This window comes from Bison bison, unplaced genomic scaffold (assembly GCF_000754665.1).
Source record: "Bison bison bison isolate TAMUID 2011002044 unplaced genomic scaffold, Bison_UMD1.0 scf7180017864280, whole genome shotgun sequence".
In the NCBI taxonomy this organism is placed as follows: Eukaryota; Metazoa; Chordata; class Mammalia; order Artiodactyla; family Bovidae; genus Bison; species Bison bison.
The window spans coordinates 8,393,439-8,401,980 of record NW_011494852.1 but is presented as its reverse complement, the minus strand read 5'-3'; the positions used below and the strand labels follow the sequence as shown (position 1 = coordinate 8,401,980).

General features: G+C 47.0%; 1 pseudogene; it reads left to right on the top strand.

Moving 5' to 3' along the window:
* Positions 1-4,057: 4,057 nt before the first annotated feature.
* Positions 4,058-8,542, top strand: part of LOC104995464 — a 20,554-nt pseudogene continuing 16,069 nt past the window's right edge.

The following is an 8,542-nucleotide window of genomic DNA, read 5'->3' as shown; positions in this document are numbered from 1 at the left end:
GCATCCAGAACTGGGCAAAGGGGAAGTTTAAGATGAGTCTTGCTTCCTTCCTACTATACTGGGCCTAGGGTTTCCCTGGATTCTAAGAGCATCCTTGGCTGCGAGTAACATGAGGAAAGGAAGCAAAGTGAAGTCGCTCAATTGTGTCCGACTCTTTGCGACCCCATGGACTGTAGCCTACCAGGCTCCTTCGTCCATGGGATTTTCCAGGCAAGAGTACTGGAGTGGGTTGCCATTTCCTTCTCCAGGAGATCTTCCCAACCCAGGGATCGAACCCGGATCTCCCGCATTGCGGCAGATGCTTTACTGTCTGAGCCACAAGGGAAGCCCGAGTAACGTGAGGAACTTGACTATGCCGCAGTTCACAGGCGGCAATATTCTTTGGCTTTCTACTGCTGTCTCCAGTCCCATCCCTCATCCTTCCACTCATTTACTCTCTCATCCACCACTTCATCCCATGCTCTTGAAACCAAGTCCCCCTAAAACCACATTCACCTGCTGAGTTTATGATTAACTATTCAAAACTGTATTCCGTTTGTTGTCTGGCTCCTGTTCCTGTCAAGATTGAGGAGTATCGAAGAAAGGGGGGATTGAAACTGAGCAGGACACTGTGGGGCCTCCCTGGGTATAAAAACCCTTCTATGTCCCCCATTTCTTGTTTGTAGAAAAAAGCTTTAGTCTCTTAGGCCTTCTTGGCGTTCCAAAGAACAGACTTCAGCAGTTACTAATTAGGGAAGTGAGGGGATGCAGAGACAAAGGAGGAGCAGTTGAGCAGGGAAAGTAATGATGTCTTAAACAAAGGTTTGTTGATTCTGTCCATAAAACAGAGTCCTGGTTCCTCCTCAACTGATACGTACAACGATCTGTGCATATCTTTGAGTTTTCTGCAGATGCTAAGAACCCCCAACCCCTGCTCCATGGGTGGAGGATGGTGACTACATGGACCACAAGCAAGTAGACACTAGACTGCCTGGAACCAGAAGGTTGATGATTAAGATTCCAGAAACATCACCCTGTCACCTGACCATCAACCAATCAGAGGAAAGTCCATACACTGCAACCCTCACCGCAAATGTTGCCTTTAAAAGTCCTCCCCTGAAAGCCATCCAGGAGTCTGGGTCTTTTGAGCATGAGCTGCCCATTTCCTTGATTGGATCCCTGCAATTGGCTCCCTGATGTACTTTTTCTTCAAACAACCTGGTATCAGTAGATTGGTTTTGCTTCATGGTAGGTAAGTGGACCCAGGTTGGCTTCAGTAACACTCTTACCCCATCCTCTCTTTTCCTGAGACCCTCGATGTATCATACCCTGTAGTGGGGTGGGTGGCGGGGTGGAATAAAAGTAAGGCACTGCCCCATACATTCAGGAAGGCAGCCAAGGGCTGAGATAAAGAAAATTGTAGGTCTTTCCTGCCATGGCTCTTGCTCCCTTCCCTCTATCTACAACTGCATCTGATTATTATCTGGTTCCATGCTTTGTTTTTGTTTTTCTCTAACTTTCACATAAGGTTACCATCCCTCCTCCTCAGAGCCTTTTTCAAAATTTTTGTTTATTTGCTTGTACTGGGTCTTCATTGCTATGTGAGGGTTTTCTGTTTGTTGTGGTGCATGGATTTCTTACCGCAGTGGCTTCTCTTGCTAAAAAGCATGGGCTCTAGGCATATGGGCTTCAATAGTTGCAACACACCGGCTCAGTAGTTGTCACGCACAGACTCAATTGCTCCGAGGCATGTGGAATCCTTCTGTACCAGGGATCAAATCCATGTCCCTGTACTGGCAGATGGACTGCCATCCACTGTACCACCAGGGAAGTCCCCCTTTTCTGTTTTAGAGATAATTATTTCAAATACAGAGATGGGAGAGTTTTTTTTTTTAAAAGCAATTTATTTTATTATTTTCTGGCTGTGCCATAGGCATTTGGGATCTTCGGTACCTGACCAGGGATTGAACCTGGGCCTCCTGCAGTGAAGGTATGGAGCCCTAACCACTGGACCACCAGGGAATTCCCAAGACAGGACAGGTTTTGAAGAACTGTCATGATTCAGTGCATCTACACACTTTATTATATGTTACCATTTTTACCATGTATTTATTTAGGGAAAGAAAAAAAACTCTGACTCAGTGTGGGGGGGTGGTCTCCTGTATCCTCTCCTGTACCACCAGGGAAGTCCCCTTTTTCTGTTTTAGAAATAATTTTTTCAAATACAGAGATGGGAGAGTTTTTTTGTTTTGTTTTCTTTTTTTTAAAGCAATTTATTTTATATCCCAGATGTCATATTTCTCCCGCCCCAGGGAAACCACTCTCTTACAGTTACTAGTCTGACATAACTTTTCATTCTTTTATTACATATGTGTGCATCCAACAGAAGATTTGGGAATCTTTTGCAGGTTTAAGAACTGGATACACAGGACAGCACATACCACACAAATATCTTTCTGCAACTGGTCTCTTTTTCTTCCATTTTTGGGGTCACTCATATCCAGTCAAGGCAGCTTTGATGCATTTGTTTCAACTCCAGGCAGGCAGTTCATGGAACTGCTTTGACAGTTTCTCTTACATAAAGCACTGAATCTTTCTCTTGGTTAAGAATTTCCTCATTTCAAGTGCCTGAGTCACGGGGGTCTGGTTCCTTCTGCTGCAACATTTGGTTTCAATCTCTCCTCTCCTATCTTTCCTTTGGATCCAAACTAATCTCCTCTAAGCTCCTGGCATCCAGGCCTCCAGGCTCCCACCTACCTTCCATTCGAAGCCAGAGAGGGTCTTTATTTATTTTATTTTTAAAAAAATTATGATTTTTTGATCTTGCCACATCGCACATGGGATCTTCTCTGACCAGTGATCGAACCTGCACCCCCCTGCAGTGGAAACACAGAGTCTTAACCACTGGAAAGCCAGGGAAGTCCCAGAGAGTCTTTAAATTACCCATCTTTGATGATTTATCTGATGCTGGTTGTGTTCGAAGCCCAGAGTTGGACAGGGTCCAGGGCAGGGGCAGGGTTCATCTTCCCCACCCAGCAACAACCGACCAGGAAGACACAGACATAAGTGGGATGAAAGTGTACAGTCTCAGCAGCTGGCTTTGGAATTCTCTGAAGGAAATGGCAACCCACTCCAGTATTCTTGCCTGGAGAATCCCACGGACAGAGGAGCCCTGCGGGCTGCAGTTCGTGAGATCACAAGAGTCAAACACGATTTAGCGCTTTCTTTCTTTCTTAGGCTTGGCTGATGAAAGTATGTGGTTTGGCCAGTTGGTCGAGTTGGGGTGGGGTTGGGGGGTGGGAGTAGGGAGTGGGAGGGGCGGGCTAGGATGGTATGGAGTGGTTTTGCATTCAAAAGGAACAGGAAGAGTCCGAGTAGGTGGGCTGGAGGCTGGAGTGTGAGCTTTGAAGGGCTGGAACCTCCAGTTTGGAAACTTTTGAGAACAGAAATACCTGAATTCAAGTCTCTGTTTTGCCACTGCCACAGCTTTCTGTGTGATTCTAGCAAGGTATTTTAACCTTGTGGTTTTCCCCATCTGTAAATGGGGCTCATAATTATACCTACCTGCCAGGGATTTGGGGCTTCCCTGGTGGCTCGGCTGGTAAAGAATCTGCCCGCAATGTGGGAGACTGGGTTTGATCCCTGGGTTGGAAAGATCCCCTGGAGAAGGGAACAGCTACCCATTCCAGTATTCTGTCCTGGAGAATTCCATGGACTCTGTAGAGATGGCAAAGAGTCTGCCAGGACTGGGCAACTTTCAGTTTCAGTTTCTTTCACTGGTGGCTCAGCAGTTGGATCCCCGGGTGGGGAAGATCCCCTGGAGAAGGAAATGGCAACCCACTGCAATATTCTTGCCTGAAAAATTCCATGGATAGAGGAGCCTGGAGGGCTACAGTCCATGGGGTCACAAAAGGGTCGGATGTGACTTAGTGACTAAACAAGCAAGAAAATAGTAAACCCAGACCCTTTACTCCCCACCCCAGCCTGGGTTAAGGAATCTCCTTTGGGCTCCTCCTAGAAAAGGCATGAATCTTATTATCACTCCTTAATGCCTTAAGAGAGGTGTCATCGACATCGGATGAAGAAACTGGGGCAGAAGAAAGTCAAGGTGACCTGCTCAAGGTCACGTAGGTATCTGTTGTTTGGGGCTGTTCTTTCCCTATTCCTCCATCCCTACTCCAGAACCTGCCTGGTACAGACTAGTTGTCCTGGACTATGATGAAATAAAGGAGTGAGCCCCCGCTGATGCCCACCCTCCCTATCGGGTACGACCGCGCACTGCGACCCCCCCCATCCACTCCCACTAGCTTCTTCTGCCGTCACACAGGACTTCCACCAGGGGGCGCTCTCCTCCCTACCAGTCACTGGACGTGAGCGTCGTGAGCTGGAGAAGGGAGCTGACCAGAGACTCGGGAGAGACCCCGAGACTGGAGGGAGCTGGAACCTGCGAGGGATACCCGTACCTATTGCCCGGTGAGGGTTCCTGGGTTCAAATCCCGGCACCGACCTTGAGAAGCTGTGTAACCTCGGGCAGGCCAGCTAAAAACCTCCCTCTAGTTCAGTTTCTCATTTGGAAAAGGACTGACGGCCGATCCCGGCAGGCATCGTACGTGCTATACCGCTCACTGCTGTGTCGTTCTGGGTGTGCGTCCGCGTCAGGTGTGGCCCTCGGATCTCACAACAGCCCAAAGCAGTCTCCACCACCGTTTTCTACAGAAATTCAGTTACACAAGTAGCAGATGATTATAAACTCAAAAATCTCAAAACACCGGGAGTTCCCTGACGGTCTAGTGAACTGTGTAGCTTGGCCAAAAAAAAAAAAAAATCTCAAAGACTGCAGGGAAAGAATCCCTTCAACTCCTCATTCCCTGGCCCTGACCATTTCAGCCCCCAGGCTTAGCCTTCAAGCCCGGGAAACACCTAAGAGGTTACTCATGTTCTCAGATTTGTTGCCGGAACCCGTGTGGACTGGTTCCACTATTTTCTATCTTTCTACCAAAGGAGACTCACCCTTAGATAGCTGACAGAAAGCCCTGCCCAGGGACAGGAGGTCACTGGCTCCCAGTGTTACTTTGGAAATGTCACATTCCACTTGGTCTCCAAATTTCAAGTAAATTCCACCTGCATTTAGGGCTACGTGTTATTTCAATATGCCCCAGCTTCCAGAGGAGAAGGAAATGGCAACCCACTAGAGTATTCTTGCCTGGGAAATCCCATGGACAGAGGAGCCTGGCGGGCTATAGACCATGGGGTTGCAAAGAGTTGGACGTGGCTTAGTGGCTAAACACACACACGTGCCCAGCTTCCAGAATAATTGGCTGGAGGAGAGCCAAAGGGCCAGGATGCAGAAGGGCATTCTGTCTGTGCCTAGGGCTAGAGGCCCCAGTGAACCCCAGTCTCCCCCTCTTAACTCCAAAGTGGATGCCAGCTAGCTCTGTGCTCAGGCCTGGCTGGGCCATGCTGGGGTCACAGTGGTAACATAGACAGCTTTGCCCTCTAGTCGGGTAGTCAGATCAGTCACGCTGACTGCCCAGTGTGGTCTGGGCTGGGACGGGGGTGGTATAGGCAGAGGGGTCAGACCCTGTATGGGGAAGGTACCGGGGACTGTGGGAATCCACAAAATGTGCCTGCCCCAGCCTGGGAGTAGTGGGGATCAGGGAGGGCTTCCTAGGAGGCAGCATCTCAAGTAACCCTGAGAGAACTACTCTAAGGAGGTGAGGAAAGGGCCCAGATTATATCAAAGTTTTGCAACAAAGAGCACATTAAAAGATTATTGTTAATTAAAGAAAACTAGATATCCTAAGTTAAGTAATTTAGCACTTTTCTTTGTATGGGAAGGTGCAAGAGTCCAGGCTCAATGAAATCGTTCCTTTCATATGCACCTCAGCTATCTTAGGGCCAGTATCCTGTGTTTCACATCTTGAGCTGTCCTGGGGCTCATCGTAGGGTGTGGCTGCAGTCTGATGGCTGCTCAGTTCAGTTGCTCAGTCGTTTCGGACTCTTTGCAGCCCCATGGATTGCAGCATGCCAAGCTTCCCTGTTCATCACCAACTCCTGGAGCTTGCTCAAACTCTTGTGCATCAAGTCGGTGATGCCATCCAGCCATCTCATCCTCTGTCGTCCCCTTCTCCTCCTGCCCCAAATCCCTCCCAGCATCAGAGTCTTTTCCAATGAGTCAACTCTTCGCATGAGGTGGCCGAAGTACTGGAGTTTCAGCTTTAGCATCATTCCTTCCAAAGAAATCCCAGGGCTGATCTCCTTCAGAATGGACTGGTTGGATCTCCTTGCAGTCCAAGGGACTCTCAAGAGTCTTCTCCAACACCACAGTTCAAAAGCACTAATCCTTTGGTGCTCAGCTTTCTTTATGGTCCAACTCTCACATCCATACATGACCACTGGAAAAACTAGCAGTTTTTGGCTGCTAAATGGCAGGTATTCCTCTCCTTCCTGCATGCCCTTAGGGCTTGCTGGCTCCTATTGGAGGGCTGAAATCCCTGATGACTGTGACATCCTTGTTTGCTGATACAGTACTGATATGGTAGGAGATACTCCATTTCTCACTATAAAAGAATAAAAAAGAAAAAATCTGATAGATTAAAGAAAAATAGGATGAGGATAATGACAGAGTTTAAAAAAAAAAAAATGAAGTGAGTCTCAGGGGTTTAAAATCAAAGTGTCCACTAAGTTGCTTCTGTCTGGCAGCTCTAGGGGAGAATCTGTCCCCTGCCTCTTCCAGAACCTAGAGGCTGCCCATGGTCCTTGGCTCATGGCTGCATCAGGTAATATCTGTTTCTGTTATTGCAATCTCCGTCTCTGACTCTGACCCTTCTGTCACCCCTTATAAGGACCACTGTGATTACAATGGGCCACCAGAAGAATCCAGAATAATCTACCCATCTCAAGATCCTTAATTTAATCACACCTGCAAAGTCTTTTTTAGCAGGTAAGGGGAGCACATTTTGAGTATGAGGGCAGGGGCATCTTTTGGGGAAAGTGAAAGTTGCTCAGTCATGTCCAACTTTGCAACCCCATGGACTGTAGCCCACCAGGCTTCTCTGTCTGTGGAATTCTCCAGGCAAGAATACTGCAGTGGGTTGCCATTTCCTCCTCCAGGGGATTTTCCCAAGCCAGGGATCTAACCCAGGTCTCTTGCATTGCAGGCAAATTCTTTACCTTTTGAGCTACCCTGGGAAGCCCATCTTTGGGGGAGGGGGCTGTTATTCAGCGTCCTGCTCTGGGACGGAGCAGATCCAGAGACCTCAGTCTCTTAGAGAATTCCTTCAGGAATCAAATCATGGGATTCCTTTGGCTAGAACTTCCCTCTGCACTCACTCTCTTCCTCCCTTCAGTTCCTCTGTTGAGTTTATCACCATTTCTTCTTAAATCAACATTGGGTTTTACATTATCAGGACTGTGTAATAGAGTTCACAGCTGGGCCATGTAATGACTTATAGCTACATGTTCTTTCTCCTGCAGGCGTTTTTCTTAATATTGATAACAGCTTTATCTTTTGTTTGTTTACTTTTCTAAGCACTGGCCAGTATTTGATCCCCAGATTTTGACATAACCAGGAAAATTTCACTGTGATCAAGCATATCAGTGAATCATCATGAGACTAAAAACCTCATGGGTCACTTTGGAAGGATACTGAGGAATAAATTCATTTTGGGGGAAAGTTGATATATATAAAGGGAAGAATCAAGCATTTATTTTGCTTTTTAAAAATAAAACTGTACTTTGGGGGCTCCCCTCCTCTTAAGCTGAAGATCTTGATTCTTATTTATTTGCTTTATCTTCAGTGTATCATCTATATCTACTTATGCATCAGAATCATATGGCTGTATCATATTTCATACATGCTTGTACTATGATTCGTTTTAAGTTAATTTTGGGTGTGGTGTGAAATAAAACTAAGATCATGGCATCCAGTTCCGTCACTTCGTGGCAAATAGATGGGAAACAATGGAAACAGTGACAGACTTTATTTTCTTGGACTCCAAAATCACGGCGACTACAGCCATGAAATTAAAAGATGCCTGCTCCTTGGAAGAAAAGCTATGACCAACCCAGACAGCATATTAAAAAGCAGAGACATTACATTGCTGACAAAGGTCCGTCTACTCAAAGCTATGGTTTTTCCAGTGGTCATGTATGGATGTGAGAGTTGGATTGTGAAGAAGGCTGAGCGCTGAAGAATTGATGCTTTTGAACTGTGGTGTTGGAGAGTCCTGTGGACTGCAAGGAGATCCAACCCGTCCATCCTGAAGGAAATCAGTCCTGAATATTCATTGGAAGGACTGACGCTGAAGCTGAATCTCCAATACTTTGGCCATCTGATGCAAAGAACTGACTCACTGGAAAAGACCCAGATGCTGGGAAAGAATGAAGGCAGGAGGAGAAGCGGATGACAGAGGACGAGATAGTAACTCAGTGGCATCAGCAACTCAATGGGTATGAGTTTGAGCAAATTCCAGGAAATAGTGAAGAACAGGGAAGCCTGGTGTGCTGCTGTCCATGGGGTCGCAGAGTTGGACACGACTCAGCGACTGAACAATAACAACAA